The following is a 19,433-nucleotide window of genomic DNA, read 5'->3' as shown; positions in this document are numbered from 1 at the left end:
CTCTCTGTTCGTCTGTCTGTCTGCCTCTGCCTCTCTGTCTCCTCACAACCTCCTCCTCCCCCCTTCCCTTCCACTCTCATCATTCTCCTCTCTTCCTCTTTTAAAATATATTTCTGCCTCTCTTTCTCTCTTACACTACTTTCCCCCCCCTCTTTCATCCAATCCTTGTTTCCTCCCTCACTCTCTCTACTCCTTCCTCCTTTTCTTAAATTTCTTTTGCTCTCTCTCTCTCTCTCTCTCTCTCTCTAGTCATGCTTCCCTTTCTCCTCTCAGCTTGAATTTCCTTCTTTCCATTAATCCGAGCAAGTCGTTTTTTGTCCACTCCTTGTAATGATCTCCTTTAGTTAAGCGAGTCCCCTTCAGTTTCCTCTTCAGACTAATCAGGCGATGGCTCTTACATTCTCAAAACCCAGCCTGACGAATGTGCTGATCGACTGCCTCCTTCCATTTATTCTCTATTTTCTCTTCTTCTCATCTTCCTCACTTGCTCTTTCATCTATTTTTCACCACCCCATCTTCTATCCACCCTGTCTTTCCTATCTACCTCCCTCAGCGCACCTTCCCTATCCCCCTTCCAACGCACCCTATGTTCTCCATTTACAGTAAAAAACTACATATTGCAAAATTCTCGAAATATGTATTAGCTGCACCGCTTCTGTTATGTTTAAGGTGAGCCAGAACATCTCTACCACTAATTATCCTGGTATGAAGTAGCAGTGATAACCAAGATATCTTTATATTATAAAAATGTGCTAGTATTTTGCTCACGAGGAAAAATAATGTGGCGAGGCTTCTCCTTTCTAAATGGTTTCAGGTTAGATTTAAGACAATGTGGACATGTCTCTTCTGAAAAATCATAATGAAATATTGTATTGTAGCACATTCCACTGACATCTTTGTCATCTTCAGCAAGTCTGGACACAACAAGCGCAGTAGCACGAAAAACTAGAAAACTGGGCAGACATGGAGTAAAGAAGTACACTAACGTGTCACCAAAATGCTTTTCCAGTCTATTATAAGATTTTTTTTTTACGTCATTGTGCATCAGGCAGTTCACTTAAAGTCCAGATCTTTGATTAATCACCACTGACGTCTACTAAAAGGTTATTGAATACAAAATCATTGTTATGTTTGGTGTCGACTTCATCAATTTATTTTATAATCAGACATAAATCTCGACAACCGTCATGGAATTAGGCTCCTGCTGCATGCATGTTGCTGGCATCCTCTTTTTGTCTTTTGTAAGCTTGGGAAAACAATTTATCGCTTCGTTTACTACAGGCCTTAAGAATCGATTTCTTGAAGGCCATGTCAGTTCCTAGGGCTTACTGTTCTACAAAAACATGCTCTAAGACACCTGGATGAATCATGGTGCAACACCTAGCTCTGCTGGGTGCGTGATTCTTGTAGGATTGTATGGTCAAGTGAGTTAGAGCGTCGTGAATTTTTGCTAACCATGAGGCAGGCTAAAACAGCACTGGTTCGATCCCCCCGGCTAGCCGCAGTGTTGTTATGGATTAAATACCACTCGTTCGTGGTTACAATAATATATATATATATATATATATATATATATATATATATATATATATATATATATATATATATATATATATATATATATAGTATTGTAACCACGAACGAGTGTTATATATACATATATATATATATATATATATATATATATATATATATATATATATATATATATATATATCTTGACTATATATATATAGTGATCGTGAAGTACTAAATAACGGAGGATGCAGTAAAGATGCAAGACTCGCGTAATGAGAAGCATAATAAAAACCATAGAAGTTACAAATGACACCAAAAATTAAAACTACATAACTTTATTAAAGAATAAAGAAAGAAAAAGTTAACAACAAGGGCCAACCACAGACAAGAACCTCGTGTGTGTGAGCGCTGGTGGCAGAGTCTTCATACTGAAGACACCCACCATCTGGGGCCAAGCAAAATTGGCCTAATCGTTACAAGCGACGCTGAGCTGAGGCAGGAATGTTGCTTATAAGCAGACGACCCATGTGGGGGAGAGGAGTGAGGAGGAGGAGCAGGAAGAGGAGTAAGAAGAGGAGGAGGAGGATGAAGAAGAAGAAGAAGAAGAAGAAGAAGAAGAAGAAGAAGAAGAAGAAGAAGAAGAAGAAGAAGAAGAAGAAGAAGAAGAAGAAGAAGAAGAAGAAGAGGGGGAGGAGGAGGAGGAAAGAGGGATAAAGGAAGATATACATCGAGAAAGGAAGAGAAGACGGGAAATAATAATGATGATGACGAAGACAAATAAGATGTTGAAGGATAAAGGAAGAAAATGCTGATCATGAGAGAAGGAAGATGTGGATGAATATGACAGTGATACTGACGAATACATGAGTAAAATGTTGAAGAAAATAAATGGTTTCTCACTTACTGACATCGACTCATGACCACACCAACATTGTTACCTACGTACACCAGCCCATGACCACACCAATATCACCTACTCACTGCCACCCAGGATCACATCGACACTGTCACCTTTTTGCACCAACCCGTACCAAAAGCTGCTCCTACGGAATCTCCCACACTCACACCTTCACACACCACTCACCAACACGTTCCTACCACTATTTAATCTGTCCCTCACCTCCTACCAAACTAAACGACCAGATCACCCAAACCTACTCACTCTCTCACCCACAGTCACTAGTTCTTTACACACCGTCCATTCTCCCCTCTTCATCATCCAGTTTCCCTAGCTACTGAACTCAAAATGGAATGCTTGACGATATCCTCTTTGCCCTACTAAATTCACTCAGCTCAAGCTCATAGATTTCATCCCTTGGTGTGTGAAAGCCATTGGGAGGGAATTTTACAGGGAAAACATAGCTAACTTTTGTTTCCATTATGTAAATATGAAACAGAAGAGGGAAGCAACACTGCTGAATTCAGTTTTGCCTAGTAATAAAATACCATGTATCACAACTATCCTTCACTAACAACCTAGGTCCAGGACCTGAGCTAAAATTGCGAATCTCTTTTCGCCTAGTGCCCCTGTTCACCTAACAGTCAATAAATACATGAGTGTTAATCGACTGTAGTAGGTCGTATTCTAGGGAAGGGGGATCGAAAGACCCTAATGGAAATAAGCAAGTCTGCTCTGCTTTCTTGCATTATCCCAGGTTAATAGCTCTTTCGGGTTAAAAGATGTCAGCAATAGTTTTCAAAAATAACAACCTAAACAGTGAAAAATTATCACCTAAATTCATAAGCGGAAGTACCACGGTTTTACACACAAATTTACACACACAGTAGACTGCAACAACCTACTGTAATTAGATGTACAAGTGCACCTCATCAAATGATAATGAATTCCCCTACTTCAATTGAATGGTTTAAAAAAATCACGTGAGCAAACACTAGGCCATATTTATTAGAAAAAGTTTCTTTACGTGTCTTTTTAAATTAATCTGTCGGCATCAGTTACAAAGTTTTATACCATACTGTCCGATCCTTGAATCGAATGGCCTAAACCGATATAAAACGTGAAGTAGTCAAAGGTTCCAGGTTAAGATTGCTGAGCGTGTTAGGCAGAATGTGTGATAATCCTTAGGAGCGGTCTTACATTGCTGCGATGGTTAGGCTGGCGGTGGGGATGGTCAGTACGGATGGAAGAGAAACACGAACAAATAAGAGAGACGTGGTATAACAGGTATTTAACAGGGTGTACCTTTATTGGGCGAGTCCAATCATACCTGAGCCAAACTTCGTCCAATAAAGGTTCATCCTGTTAAGTGTACTTGCTGCACTCGACTTGTCAGCAGTTTGCGTCATTCTGAGAGAGGAGCCACAATGCACGACTGGGACAATCATCTTTGTGACGATCTGAAGATCAGAATCGAGATTACGACAATCAGTGCCAAGACAATAAGTATCAAATAAAGGCAGCAAAGAGCTAAATGTATTATATAGGAAATAAAGTAGACGAAGACCTGATGACTGACATGACTTCAGGAACGGCAAGTCTGCCTTACAAATCTAACCAAGGCACGTTTACGGGTTGATGGAAATCGAACAGAAATGAGAAGAGTCTACGGATTACATAATCTTAGACTGCAAGAGATCCTTCAATGCTGCATTTATTAAATATTAAGACTACTTCAGAAATTTGAGATTCAGGTTGGGGTTTGTGGTTGAATATTTCACTCCATTAAATTTTTTTTAAGAGAGACCAAAAAACTTTGAGGGGCAAAATACTAGAGTGGGTAAATGTAAACACTGGAGTTCCCAAAGGGCTAGTCTTAGGTCACATGCTGTTTGTTTTTACACTATATCAAAAAATAAAAAGGATGTAAACCGAAAAAAATAAAGGAAACCACGTGAAGAAGCTGCTACTGGACTTTAGCCTCAAAATATACAAATCAGTTAAATTTTTATTACGATTTCGTGAGTCAGTTAAATTATCCGATGGAGAAAGAAGACCGAAAACATGATACTACTTGGGAGGGAAGTGGATCATGGGATCAGATAAATAAAGGGACCTGGGAGTAGACATATGCCAGACCACCAACCTGAACAACACATACTGAGAATAATTTCAGTGACATAATCTAGGAGAGGCAACAAAAACGACATTTTGAAACCTGAATAGAACAGAGTAAATACCAAAAAAGAAAATTAGATTAACTTCACGTAAGTGAATGAAATATTAAGTAGTGTCCAAAACTCAGGCTAAATGCCGTAATATAATTAGGCGTTAGTGTCGTCCCACAATTTTATAAGTGGTAATCTGGAGCTTACAGATTCCTTCAAAAGTCTAGAGTTAAAATTTTGTTAAAAAGAAAATTCATCGTACTTAAGAGACTGCTCAGTATAATTTAGCTAAACCGGAATCATTCGAAATAGAATTCTCTTCACCAAATAAAAGAGAGTTCTAGTGTGTAAAGAACATATTTCACAAACTTAGTTACCAACCCACCCTCGCCCTTCTAAAATATTGTGTAAACTAACTCGGTTAAATCAGTCAGTTTCAGTTTTTGTGTTGCTCGTAACCCCAGCTTGATGCTCTAGTATCCTGTTGTGACGAAACTTAACACTCAAACTGGCACTCGTAAAGTTTGACACTCAAAATGGCGCTCACATAGCTTGAGGCTCAGATTAGCATTTCGTACTCCACAGTGTTCTGATTGTATTTTATAAAGAGCTAAACTTCAGTGGGTCATTCAGAGCAAATATTTTTACAGGCTCGATCTTCCGACAGTCTCTGACCACTCAGGTTGTTGACGATCACACTCTCTCTCCACAGGCTCTAAAATAACCAGATTGACTTTCTTTTCCTCAGTTACCGGCGAAAAACAGTTCGCAGAAACCTTTAAAGAAAATTCACATCCAGTTGACAAAGTTGTTATTATAATAACCTGCGATAACTCCGGCCAGATGCCAGGGATCGGAGCCAGCTTTTTCTGTGTTGTTAGAGGAGTGTTGTTTGCTCTGTTAATTAAAGCTCTAATTAGCCAGTCATTGAGACTAATTGCCTAAGCCTTTAGACTCTCCACTGGCCTGATGAGATTTTTAATTAATATGGCGTTCATACCGGGGATAATCTTTTTATATCCATACATGTCTGTAATTAGCTCAAATATTATTGATTCGGAGGGCGGGTAATTTCAGACTCGCAGCTGCATCATGGTATTAATAAAGTCAGTAATGTAAAAGAGAATAAATTTTGATATTAGAGGAGGAAGAATCTTTATTTTACCATGTTAAATGTTCTTCTGTTTCTTAATAAAGACGTGCATATGTGTATATAGGTATACAGTGGAATTAAAAAAAGAAAACCCAGCACAGGGCCCAGTAATGATGCTGCTTCTTAGCTAATACGTAGTTATTGAGGTAGTTTGTAAGCTAACACCTAGGCAGCGAGGTTTTTTGTTAGCTAACACCTGCGCTGGATAGCTGTGATTCAAGAAAAATTCGAAAAATTCGTCCTTTCCAGACATGCTGAGAATTCTTCCATGTGACGAATATTAAAGTTTTACTTTTGTCTCTCTTGAAGAGTTTTTATCTTCTTTAAACAGAAACGTATACGCCAGAAGCGTGCGGTTACCTTTATTCTAATTCATGGAGTTATTACAGGAACAAAAGTTTAGTAAACGAATGAAATGAATTGTGTTAGCCAGAACTGGAAGGTTTCGGTATGAGGCTTCACAGCAACCACCACCACCACCACCACCACCACCACCACCACCACCACCACCACCACCAAGGTGTGATGGATCAAAGTTTACATCTCTCCCTCCTGAAGGTGTTCAGTACCTGCTATTGCATAACATCGTAGGAGACGCAGAAGGCGGCAGCCTGTACTTCCCGGCTCATTAATTTTAAGGACCAATTATAACCCAAAGGGAATTAGTGCGCAGTGGCGATCAGAAAAGTGAATGCTTCCACACAAGACATCACACTGGCAATTTACAAGCACCTTGTGGGAGAGTAGCTAGGGTGTGAGAACGTCTGGTAGCGCTGTAGAGGTTCTCCTGAGGAAGGGAACCTTTGAGCTGTCTTTTGTTCACAACGTTGATGATGCCCTTCATGGGAGGGGTTTTGATGCCGGTAAAGAGTACTTAGTGCAGCGAACTGGAGATCCGCCACTCCATACTTGAATTTGACCTATGTCCCAGTCCCCACGCCCTGGATATCCCCCCATAAGTCTAGCTGTTTCCCATGAATGCAATAATCGTAACATTCAGGATAATGAGTGCTTTTTGTTTCCTAGCACGGCCTCGTCCTTTCTCAGAGTTAAACCCGTAGGGGTGGTATAGCCCCTGGGGAAATGGGATGCAATCGGGTGCGATCCGACGAAAGTGGAAGATAGTTCCAGTTCCTTGGACGAAGAGCCCTCACCAACATCAAAATACGAGTGGTCGTCTATCGGGAGACACCGTCACACAACTCCACATTCGTCGTCATCATGTTGTAACGTCTGACAGCTGTGACGCATGACCGCCAGCTGCCTGAGTAACACTCATGTTGTATATCAGTCCTATTATATTCCGAGAGGTATGTTAATAAGACACAATGTGCGGTTTAGGGCATTTTATTGAGAAAAAAAATTATCTTACGACTTTTATCGAGAAAACGTTTAGTCTTGCGACATTTTATCCAGAAGTCGTTTCATCTTGCGACATTTTATTGAGAAGACTTTTCATCTTAAGGCATTTTACTGAGAAGACGAAAGGTCTTGTTAAAAGGCCGTCACCCCATACTGTGTCTTACTGTCATAAAGACTCGTGATCTTTTATTGTATTACTGTTACAGTGGTACTCAAACTAATTTCTAGTTCTAACAACTAACTGCGGTTAACGACGAAAACACACAGCTAACATCAGTAGTTTTTAATAGCTGTTATTGTTATCATAGTACATACCGCTGTTATTGTTGTTATAGCAGTTACTGCAGTTATTGTTGTAGCATATATTGGAGTTAAAACTTAAAATCACGTAGATAAAACACGATCTTGAGACTGTTGATGCTATAGTAGTGGAGAGAGGACCCACTTTCTCTCTCTCTCTCTCTCTCTCTCTCTCTCTCTCTCTCTCTCTCTCTCTCTCTCTCTCTCTCTCTCTCTCTCTCTCTCTCTCTCTCTCTCTCTCTCTCTCTCTCTCTCTCTCTCTCTCTCTCTCTCTCTCTCTCTCTCTCTCTCTCTCTCTCTTTCTCTTATTGAGCTTTTAACAAATATTGTGAGTCTGTCTTACCACCTGGTCGGATGAACGCACTGGAAAACATACATTAGAAGTTCCTCTTGACAGCTGGAACTCGACGAGCAACTACCTGAACGTGGGGAATTCTTAGGTGAATGAAGGTAGAGAATCAGTTGGGCAGTACTGTTGAGAGCTCCCCACAGCGTAGTGTCTCTAAGCAATTAATATTTACCTGGAATCAAATCTAATTTAAACTCTTTCCACAGGCATTGTATGATCCCCAGGGTACAGCACATATGATTATACTACTGCTATTGCTACTACTACTAATAATAATGATGATCCTCGACAGTTTAATACAGCGCTAATGAGATGCCAAAATATAATAACGATAATCTGAAAGCTGGGGTCTTCCGTAAGCTTCTTGATTAAGCCTATTTTTCTCATTAAAGGTATTTCAAAGAGGCTTAAAAACATAATTAAGCACTTTTTACTCATTTTTAAAGCAGTGCTACTGAAAGGTTAAATCCCTTATATGTTTTGTTGCTTTATTTCGGTTCCTGACAATTTTATACACTATCATTCCCAAAGAAAATGTTATATCAGCGTTTCTAGGAAAATTGGCTTGATGACAGATTACGACGGTAAACAGCTTGTATACATGAGGATTTGTGTAAATGACGAACATATGTTTGCACAGACACATGAGTGGGTATGGTTGTGAGAGAGTAGGATCTGTGAATATTAGGAGCTTTATCAATTCAATCAGAGCAAGACATGGGAATTTATAGGTGTCGGAGAGAGAGGTCCAGATGTGAAAGAAAGAGGTCGTGAAATCACAATCCAGCAGAGTGAGTGAGGTTAGGGAATACCAGTATCAGGTACTGGGAGAATAAGCCACGTTGAAACTTCGGAAATTGTAAATGATCCTGGGTTTTGATTAGTTTTATCGGTTGTGGCTATTATTGCAGATTCTAAACATAATCTGCTGTAATGGGCATTTATATACATACTCTCGGTGTATTCTACCATTGTTTTACGCGAGTAGGAAATGTTAATTATGGGCCGTAGACCTATTGCAGTGCTCCCTGTGTCTCATGTTGTTAATGCTAGTTAATATTAACAACATAAATAAGGTACTTGTGAAATTTGCTGACACTACGGCAGCAATATGGTGCGGGATTATCATATAACAAGAGCTAGAAATGCAATCAACAAGGATGAGAGTGGTTTAAAAACACACGTGAGCAAACACTAGGCTACATTTATTATAAAACGTTTCAGTTTTAAGACCTTGATCACTTCTAACATACAGAGGTCGAAAATAACAGTATATATAGGCTGGAAGTGAAGTGTGAGTGACATGTAGTGACCTGAGGAAAGTGAGTTTTTTGAGAGGGTGCCATGAGGTCACGTAATTTCTGTGCTGAGTCTGGAATGAGTGTTTTTGAAATTTTGTAGCTTCCAGTATTATGTTCCACGGTGTCGGTGACGACGACTGGTCTAGGCGCCGCCGGCGTCTAAGGTCATGTTCAGTGAGGACGGGTTGTGCCTCATTCCAACTCATCGGGGATAGGAAAATCCTTGCTATTTGTATTAGTTTTAATAGTAATTTGTGTTATAACAGCAATAATAACAGCTACCGAATACTACTAATAGTAAGTGTAGGTAACAGTAGATAAGTTTTGGGGGCAGAAATAATATAGCTGTAATAACAAGGTGTATTAAGATTTGTAACAACAGTTTGAGGGACATGTATCGCTGCCGACTAGTATTGTAGAAAGGTGCTATGCGTATACCAAACCTTTGTTCATAGAATGTATTTTCTCTCTACGTTTATAGCAAAACATAGTCCATAAATAGAGGTTTGCTCTGGACATAGTGCCTTTCTACAATAACATCACTCTTGTTTACTTAGAACAGCTGGCGTAAATGAATCATAACTATGATATATTCCAGCATAAAGTCAACAAATGTGGAAGTGTGTTGACAATGTCTCCCGAGAGACAACAAGGCCAAGCCAACAAACACAAGCAGCAACAATCACCGTAAATGTTCAGAACAAAACACGTACAAAGGTTTTCTTCGGCAGATTCTCTGCAGTGCCACCGCCCATTTTCACACACCCCTGGTTACTCACCCACTGCGTGCTCAGCACAGTGCCACTGTGTAATATCCTGTATGGAAGGATTAACTCTTCTGACCGGCAGTTTGCGCTGGTTCCCTCTCGGCTCTAATTGGTCCTTAAACTTAACGAGGCGGGAGAACAAGCGGCTACCTTCTGTGTCTCCTCCGATGTTATGCATCAGCAGGAGTTGATGACCTTCAGGAGGGAAAATTGGGCGCTGTTCTTCAGCACATCTTGGTGGTTGTGGTGGGGGGTGCTCCAGCACACCTTGGTGGTATGGTGGTGATCCGCTGCTCCTTGGTGTGGGGTGCCCCACTACCCCTTTCTGGTGGCAGTAGTACCTCACTAGATATCTGTGTCAGCACACCACCACTCGTGATTGTGGTGATGACCAGGGTGGTAATGGTAGTAATAGCAGTGGTGGTAGTAGCAGTAATAGTGGTAGTGGTAATGGTGGTGCTAGTCATAGCGGTAGTGATGGTGGGGGTATTGGTGGTAGTATTGGTGGTAGTGATAGTGGTAGTATTGGTGGTGGAGGCAGTGGATTCCAGATACTCGACGTTTTCTTTAATCAGTGTCCTGCACTGTACGAAAATCTTTCTTCACACGTTACAACTTTGGCCACCATGAGTAACGCATAGTAGCTCTCGTTACGGAGATTCCCATGACCCTAAGAGTGCCACCATGACCCCCAGCAGGGTGGCACCATGACCCTAAGAGTGCCACCCTGACCCTAGCAGGTTGGCACCTTGACCCCAAAAGGAATGTCCAGCAATGTGCCTTTACAATCCCTGAGCTTTTGCTAGGTCAAGGCGCTGATTAGGTTCCCAGGGATGCTCATTGTTACCTCTGATCGATTTCTGGGGTCACCGACCCCGCTGTCCGGTCCAGACCAGGCCAGGGTGGCGTCTCCCGCTTCTTGAAGCTCACTTTTACTTCAGCACATGTCTTATGCTGCCTCTAAATCCTTTTCGAAAGAATATCCTTATTCTCCAGTGTTGTCTGATCACTAAAAACAGATGATATTCGCATTTCTTTTAGCGTCATGGGCGTAAAATATTTACAAATATACATTTTTAAACGTTTTGTGGAGAAGATTCATGTTTTAGAGTCTTTCGAGTGTTATTATTATTATCACGGGGAGCGTTAAACCCGTAGGTATTATACAGCGCATTTGGAGGGGGAAAGACATTCAGGCTTAATTCAGGGAATTGGAGCACAGATTCAATTCGCTAGATCAAGAGCCCCTGACTACCATCAAGGAACCTCCCTTGAGAGGACGTCTTGTGGAGAGCACATTTGTAATTAAGCATTTTTAGCGTTTTGTGAAGAACGCATTCATAACTACGCATATTTTAGCGTCTAGCGGCTAACACATTTGCAAACACACATTCATCTTTAGCGTTTTATGGGAAAGCATTTGCAAATACGCATTTTTTTCAGTGCCTTGTGGAGAAAACATTTGCAAATACGCATTTTTTTTCTCAGCACCTTGAGCGTGGTGCGGAAGACGTTTTTGCCCACCATGATAATTCCGAGGAGCGAGAAAGGGTGAACAAGAGGCGGCAACCCATTAAGTGAAACGAGGTGAGGGAGTGGAAAGTAAATGTTGACTCGGTGATACAGTGAAGCAGAGGAAATACTCTGGCCGTGCTGCTGCGGTGGTAGCACGGATTACACTCACACCCATTAACAAAGACTAAGTCAGGGAGGAAACCTGGAGACAATCAAACATACACCTAGACAACGTTGTTGTTGTTGGTGTTGATGTTGTTGTTGTTGTTGTTGTTGTTGTTGTTGTTGTTGTTGTTGTTGTTGTTGTTGTTGTTGTTGTTGTTGTTGTTGTTGGTGGTGGTGGTGGTAGTGTTGTTGGTGTTGTTGTTGTTGTAGGTGGTGGTAATGGTGGTGGTGGTGGTGGTGGTGTGGTAATGTTGTTGGTGTTGTTCCTGTTGTTGTTGTAGTAGATGGGGGTGGTGGTGTTGTTGGTGTTGCTGCTGCTACTGCTATTTTTTGATGTTGATGTTGTTGTTGTTGTTGCTGTTGCTGCTGTTACTGTTACTGATGATTTTGTTGCTGCTACTGTCGTTGTGGACGCCGCTGTTGGTTTTATTGTTGCTGCTAGTGATGTTGATGTTTCTGTTGATGTTGCTGCTATTGCTGCTGTTACTGTTGTTGTTGTTGCTGCTGCTGCTGCTGTTACTATTAATGTCGTTGCTGCTGCTGTTTTTAAGGGCTACGACAGCTCCTGCCGAGTGAGCCTTGTTCAAGAGACAGCTCAGTTTTAGGGGAGACTCAGATAAGTTGGATATAGGAGGCACACACACACACACACACACACACACACACACACACACACACACACACACACACACACACACACACACACACACACACACGTTGCAGTACACTCTTGTACTGGGACAGCGTGTGTTTTCTCTGTGAAGAGGTGTATCAAAGCCGTGACCTGATAAAACTACACAGAGCGACCTGACCATGACACGCTACTCCAAACCATACATGAACTTGGCAACCAAGGGATTAAACTCTAAATGATTCAATGATAGTTAGAGTGAATCCCTGTAAGCTGATATATGAGTTTCTCTTTACCTCTTTAGGTTTTCTCTCACTCATTTGTGACTTGACAATGGTCCTAGACGGACCGAAACGTCGCCAGAAGTTTCCTCTCTATTATGTGGGTTATTTATACATTGTCATATCTACGGAATTATAGTCTCTGTTCTTCCTATAATTATGTAAAGAGATAAATAACTAAAGGGGGAAAATCTTTGCTCTGTTTGAAGGCAACTTGATCAGTAATTGAGTGTAAGAAGGGTTGCATAGTGGCAGAGATGTAATGTTATGAGAATAAATGGTTAGTATTGTATCAGAGTGATTACAAAAGTCTTCTGAGGGGGTGAGTATATGGCAATTACCAGAGGAGGACACAGAGAAGAGCGAGATGGGTACTGGTTGGTAATGTAGTATGGTGAGGCGGGGTTGTTGTGATAGCTTATGAAGGGTGGGGAGGCGGGGTTGTTATGGTAGATTATGAAGGATAGCGAGGCGGGGTTGTTGTGCTAGGTTATGAAGGGTGGGGAGGCGGGGTTGCTGTGACGTGTTTTGAAGGATGGAGAAAAGGGGTTGGTGTGAGGGGTTATGAATAATGGGAAAGGCGTGGTTGGTGTATAGTGTTTGAGTGCAGTCTGTTTATTCTGGTACCTGAAGCTGCCTTAGCCACGAGTCTCCTGGACGCTGGAAAGACAGAACAAAGACACACGCACAAAAACCGGTATGGTACGAAAAGAAAAAAAAATATACATCGACAGATGTGGTAGAACAGTCTCAAATACCAGAATACGCTTTCATTTCCCCAATGTTTTGCTAATATCAACAGTTCACGAATGATCTACTGTGTTCTCTCAGAGGAAACGTAACCTGTACGACGTTTCAGCCTAGCCCTGAGGGGCTTCTTCTGGAATACGATTATTATTATTAGTTATTATTATTATTATTATTATTATTATTATTATTATTATTATTATTATTATTATATAAAATAGGAAGCTAAATTATTGTGTGTCGTTCAGCGTGGGTGTGGGTGGGTGTGAGTTGGACCTGACTACCTTGTGCTACTAGGTCTGATGCCGTGCTCCTTCCTTAAGTGGAAGTGACCTGACTAGGTGGGTCATTGGGCTAATATCTGGGGGGAGGACATGGACCTGCTTCGCATGGGTCAGTAGGCCTGCTGCAGTGTTCCCTCTTTCTTAAGTTCTTATATAATTACTGATGGAGGCTCTAAGAGTATATTCATTGAAAAATATACACCTCTCAGCATACATTTATTGCTATTCACCTCTCTACGTAAATATATTGAAAGTTATACACCTATCGTTGAAATATACACCTCCCATTGAGATATACGCCTCCCACAGAAAGATATATATCACTGACTGAAAGATATATACATCCCACTAAAAGATACATACATCTTGATTATATGTCTCTTCACCAATTATATACTCATCACTACTCATAATTATTGTCACGTTTGTATGAGTTAAGACGGTCTGATGCCTCTTGTGTCTCATACTGTGGAGTTATTTAACCATTAAAGCAGCGCTTGAGAGAAAGTACCAAGCTCACTTCTCTCCTCTATATTTTAAATGCATTTCTCTCTCTCTCAAATACACACATTCACTTACACATACACACACACATACGTACACACACACACACACGTACACACACACACACACACACACACACACACACACACACACACACACACACACACACACACACACACACACACACACACACACACACACACACACACACACACACACACACACACACACACACACACACACACACATTTGCACTCACACACAAAAAACAAACACTCTACATATTGACTCTGAAGTTCACACTGGAGGTGGAATTGAAGAGAAGGGAGAGAGGAAAGGCGAACAGGGAAATTACATTCCAGTAGAGGGGACTACGACACAAAAATATTATTTTCTAAGCAACACAATGGCATATGAAAATCAGTGGTGTGCCAGCAAAAGCACGACTGTCTGCTTTATTGACAGCCGCCGAGAAGTGGCTGGAATACTTACTCAGCGGGAGGAGCGAGATAAACTACTGCACAACTACACCTTACTGTTTAGCTGAATTAATCTAAACTCGCTTGGGTCGTTCAACGGAAGGAGTGGTGGAGGGTTGACCTTCCATCCTCTACCCGGCCAACCAGGGTGATTAGAAGATGGAGGCAGATAGAGGAAAATATAATGCTGGCTGGTGAAAGCATAGAGTCCAAAGAATTCTGGAATTCAGGAATGAATACGAAAAAATGCTATGGTAGTGTATGAGCTCACTAGATTACTGAAGGTTACACGAATGAGGAGTCTCACCGTCAGACCTGGGAGATGAAAGAACAACCCATACAACGCTGGATGCTGGTGAAGATATACAATCACTTAAGATAATTCGACAAAGCTAAGGCAATGGGATTTATCAAGCTGTCACCTTGAATAATAAATGAAAGAGCTCCCGTCTTAAATCTTTGAAAATATTCTTATACAACAAATTTCAGGTGACGGAGAGATTTACGGGACCTGAAAGATAGCTAATGTCATGACATTATAGTAGAGAGATATTAGGTGTCAAATTACGTACCAATACTACAGACAAGCATAACATGTAAGGTACTAAAGAAAATAATAAATACACACGGAAAAGAAGAGTATTTTCTCACATTTCCTAAATAATGGAGACTCCTGACAACCTAATTGAATTTCATGAGAAGTTGATATTTACCAGACGGAACATGGATGTTAGTGTTGAGTCTTTAGTCTCCCTGAAAAATTTGAAACCTGTTACTGTTTTATTTATATTTTTAAAGCTTAAGCTTGGTGTTTTCGGTGTCTTGTGTGATAGTATTTTATTCAGGGGGAGGGGGCAGGACTGATAAACCCGAAGGGGTCATACAGCGCTTGGGGAGATAGCCGGAAAAGATAGTCGATCCGAAGAGGGGAGGTCAGGTAGTTTCTTTGAATCTTGAATCCCTCACTTGTGTCAAAGAACGTTCCTTGAGGGAAGGAGGAGGTCACGTGACGACGGTTCAACGTTGAAGCAATTTCTTTGTGACCAGAGATGAGAGGAGGATACTGTTGATGTTTCTTTGTGACCAGGGATGAGAGGAGGATACTGTTGATGTTTCTTTGTGACCAGGGATGAGAGGAGGATACTGTTGATGTTTCTTTGTGACCAGGGATGAGAGGAGGATACTGTTGATGTTTCTTTGTGACCAGGAATGAGAGGAGGATACTTTTGATGTTTCTTTGTGACCAGGGATGAGAGGAGGATAGTGTTGATGTTTCTTTGTGACCAGGGATGAGAGGAGGATAGTGTTGATGTTTCTTTGTGACCAGGGATGAGAGGAGGATACTTTTGATGTTTTTTTGTGACCAGGGATGAGAGGAGGATAGTGTTGATGTTTCTTTGTGACCAGGGATGAGAGGAGGATACTTTTGATGTTTCTTTGTGACCAGGGATGAGAGGAGGATAGTATTGATGTTTCTTAGTGATGAGGGATGAGGGGAAGAGAGTGTTGATGTTTCTTCATACTAACGCAACTTAACCTACCATAAAGAAAAATAAGCAAGAATGATTTTTTAAACGTAAAGATTTAAAAACGAATTGAATTGTTAAATCCTGCCTTTGCAAAGTGGAATTGGATCGTGTGTAGGTGGTATATAGTGTTCACTGGATGATCTGAGCTGGATGTCGATCTTCATAACGCAGTTTTGTGTGTGTGTGTGTGTGTGTGTGTGTGTGTGTGTGTGTGTGTGTGTGTGTGTGTGTGTGTGTGTGTGTGTGTGTGTGTGTGTGTGTGTTTTGCTACGGGATATCAGTAAGACATGTTAGACAGTGTCGCTCACCGGGTGGCTGCTCCTGTCTGTGATTTGGTGATTCGTATGAATAATGACCAACGTGGGAGGTTACTCCCACGTTGACTGTTTGAAATAGCACCTCTGTTAACTCTCCATCACTCATGTGCATGAGGGGACCACTAAACGCGTACGGGTCATACATTGCTTGGAGAAGGGAATCAGCTTCAATGTAAGGAAGAGGACGATAGCCCCAGTTACCTGGATCAAGTGCCTTTCAGGTGCCATTAATTGGGATTTAAATTAATTTTCTTGAAGGAACGAGCCTTGGAGACGTTGATTTTTTTCTTTGTCGTCTTTTTTAGGGCTTGTAAAAGTGTATTGTTTGTGTTTTGTGTTGTGGAGGTGCACAACACAAAAGACAAAAAAGCACAAAAGAGAGCACAAAAGAGTGCTCAAAAGAAAGAGTAGCTAAGTTGCTCTCTCTCTTTCGCACACATACGCACACATACACACACAAGCGCGCGAGCAAACCAGAAACAGTCATCAGCACTGTCACCTACACTCTCCACTCCACACGATCCCCACCGTAATTTCCGGCAGTCTCACCTTCCCGGCGGAGGAGGAAGAGCAGGAGGAGAAGGAGGAAGAGGAAAAGGAGGAGGAGAAGGAGAATGAGGAGGAGAAGGAGAATGAGGAGGAGAAGGAGGAGTTGGCTCTTCTTTCATAAGAAGAAGACTTGGTGGGAAGGATTTGAGCAGTAGGAGGAGGATGAAGAGGAGGAAGAGGAGAAGGAAGAGGAGGAGGAAGGGGAAAATGATGAGGATGAGAAGACTCTTCCCTCCTTAGGAGGAATGATGGGAAAGGTGTGAGCACCGCTGCTGACACCTCGCACGGGAACTCCACTTGTCAGGAGAGAACTGACTGATTGATTTATTGATTGACTGAGTGACTGACTGACTGACTGACATGAATGTCTTGGAGGCAGCATCTCGAGAAATGATTTTCATTTTTGCCTTTCATAACTTGGTGCATTTGGTTAGAATCTGGCAGCCTTGCTCTACCGCTCTCCCTCTCTCTCTTGCTGTGTCCGTCTCTGTCTCTATTGATGTCATTGATGATGCATAAGTAGCAGTAGCTTATACACGTTTCACACGCATCATGGAAATCGGTTACACATTTTTTTCCATGCTGGTTGCGTGGCCGTAGGGAGTGGAGGGTGGGGAGAGAGTCTTACGTTATTCTATCTTCTTTACGATTTAGATATAAATGAAGGTATCTAGAGTGAAGTGTGTCCTCAGCAGATAGCCTTGATATAGATCGTAGGAGTTGCTTGCTTTCTATCTGTTCCCATCTTTCCTATTTTTTTCTCTCTGTTCCCATCTCTCTCTTCCATGCTCTCTTCTTCCTTACCCCAGCTATCTCTGTGTCTATCTGTGTCCCCCTTTCTCTCTCTCGTTGTCAAGGCAGCTGGGGGTTGCCTGCTACTGGGCAGTAATACCTCGTGTCAACACCAGCCAACACATTATTTCCTTCCCTGAATTTCTGGCCGGTAAAAGTAAGCTTCTCCACAAACAAGGATCAAAGGGCCCCACTTGAGACTTCGTTGACTCTCTTGTTCAACAGCAACTACTAAGAATACATTTTGTCACACTCTGATTTAAAGTCAGTTTAATAAAGCTATAACGAAATCTCGCATAGATAATTTCGGAGATGATAAATGACGAACGAATAAATAATAATAATAATAATAATAATAATAATAATAATAATAATAATAATAATAATAATAATAATAATAATAATAATAATGGAGAGGAATGTTTGTTATCGTTGACTCTCTCCGAATAAGTTTTTTTACTGACATTCTTTGGCGATGACCTAATCTTGCTCTAATTCATGGCCTCACACAGCCTGCGGAGTCTTCCCCTCACCGTGTAGGGTGTGGCTCCCCTCACTAGGTAAACAGAACTGCCCTCTTTCCCTTCCCTCGTTCCTGGGGCCGTGTTCAACATGCCGCTTACATGATTAACATTCATTCCGCAAGTCTGTTCTCCCAGACCCTTCTCCGCTGTAACTGGTACGTTTAACAGTTCTTGCCTCAGCAGTCTGACTGACCAGGAGACTGACGCAATGACTACTACTACTACTACTACTACTACTACTACTACTACTACTACTGCTACTGCTACTACTACTACTACTACTACTACTACTACTACTACTACTACTACTACTACTATTTTTACTGCCAGCATTATCTTTAGCATTACTATCTCCATTTCCTTCTTTCTTCCTTCTCTCATGTTTATGCTGGTTCCCTTGCCTTCGTGTGTTAATGCGTGACTAATTAATGGTCCAAGTTAGACTGAAACTAAGGTACCGTCTCTCGGAATCGGATTACATTACCCATATCTCCTCTCGCGAGAAACAAGTCGCAAAGAAAAACGGTTAGGATTTTTCTTATCTTCCCGCGTTAGCTGGTAATGAATAAGAACATAAAGATATCTAAGCCCAAGAAGAATCATGATAAACACGCTCTCCTGAATAAGACTCCCCCTCCCCCCCTCACTCATTTAATATTTATACAATCATAGTTTACGAAGAACTGAAAAATGAAGACTCACAGTAAACTTCCAGTAATACCTTACAAATAATACTTAAATTAGACGCATTGAAGCTTTACTGAATACTAACAAATGCTTCACTGATGTTGTAGAAGATCGCAGTGTGTAACATCATTTGGTATATTTTCTGTACTTCTTATTAATTTTACTTTTTTTTTTCTGTCGCCAAGCGTCCAGCCATGGTAAAGGTATGACTATGAACGTATTTCAAGAAACAGAGCAAGGAAAACTCACATAACACGAGTCTTTGTCATAAGTTGACCTGTTCAGTGGTGCCGTGTCTGTGGGGCACAGTACAAAGTTGGTGTTTAAGGGATCGTGTGTAGTTTTGGCTATCGTTGGTCAGATGACAAACCACGACAGCTACAGCGACCTCTGATTTACAGTTGCTAGAATTAGTGATCTGAGTGCAGAAGAAAATAGAGCTGAATTTTACCCGAATAACTGAATAATGGTGAGGGATGCAGCGTGTCGGTATGAGTGGCTAGGTACGTAGGAGTGTCTTCGTTTGAGCCATCGGAAATACAACTCGTGAAGCATCAGGTTGTCACGTAGTGACGAGTATTACACGGCCAAATACTTTTCATGGTGTGAGGTT

Source organism: Cherax quadricarinatus, chromosome 21 (genome assembly GCF_038502225.1).
Source record: "Cherax quadricarinatus isolate ZL_2023a chromosome 21, ASM3850222v1, whole genome shotgun sequence".
NCBI classification, from domain to species: domain Eukaryota; kingdom Metazoa; phylum Arthropoda; class Malacostraca; order Decapoda; family Parastacidae; genus Cherax; species Cherax quadricarinatus.
Note: the sequence above shows the minus strand (reverse complement) of the source record.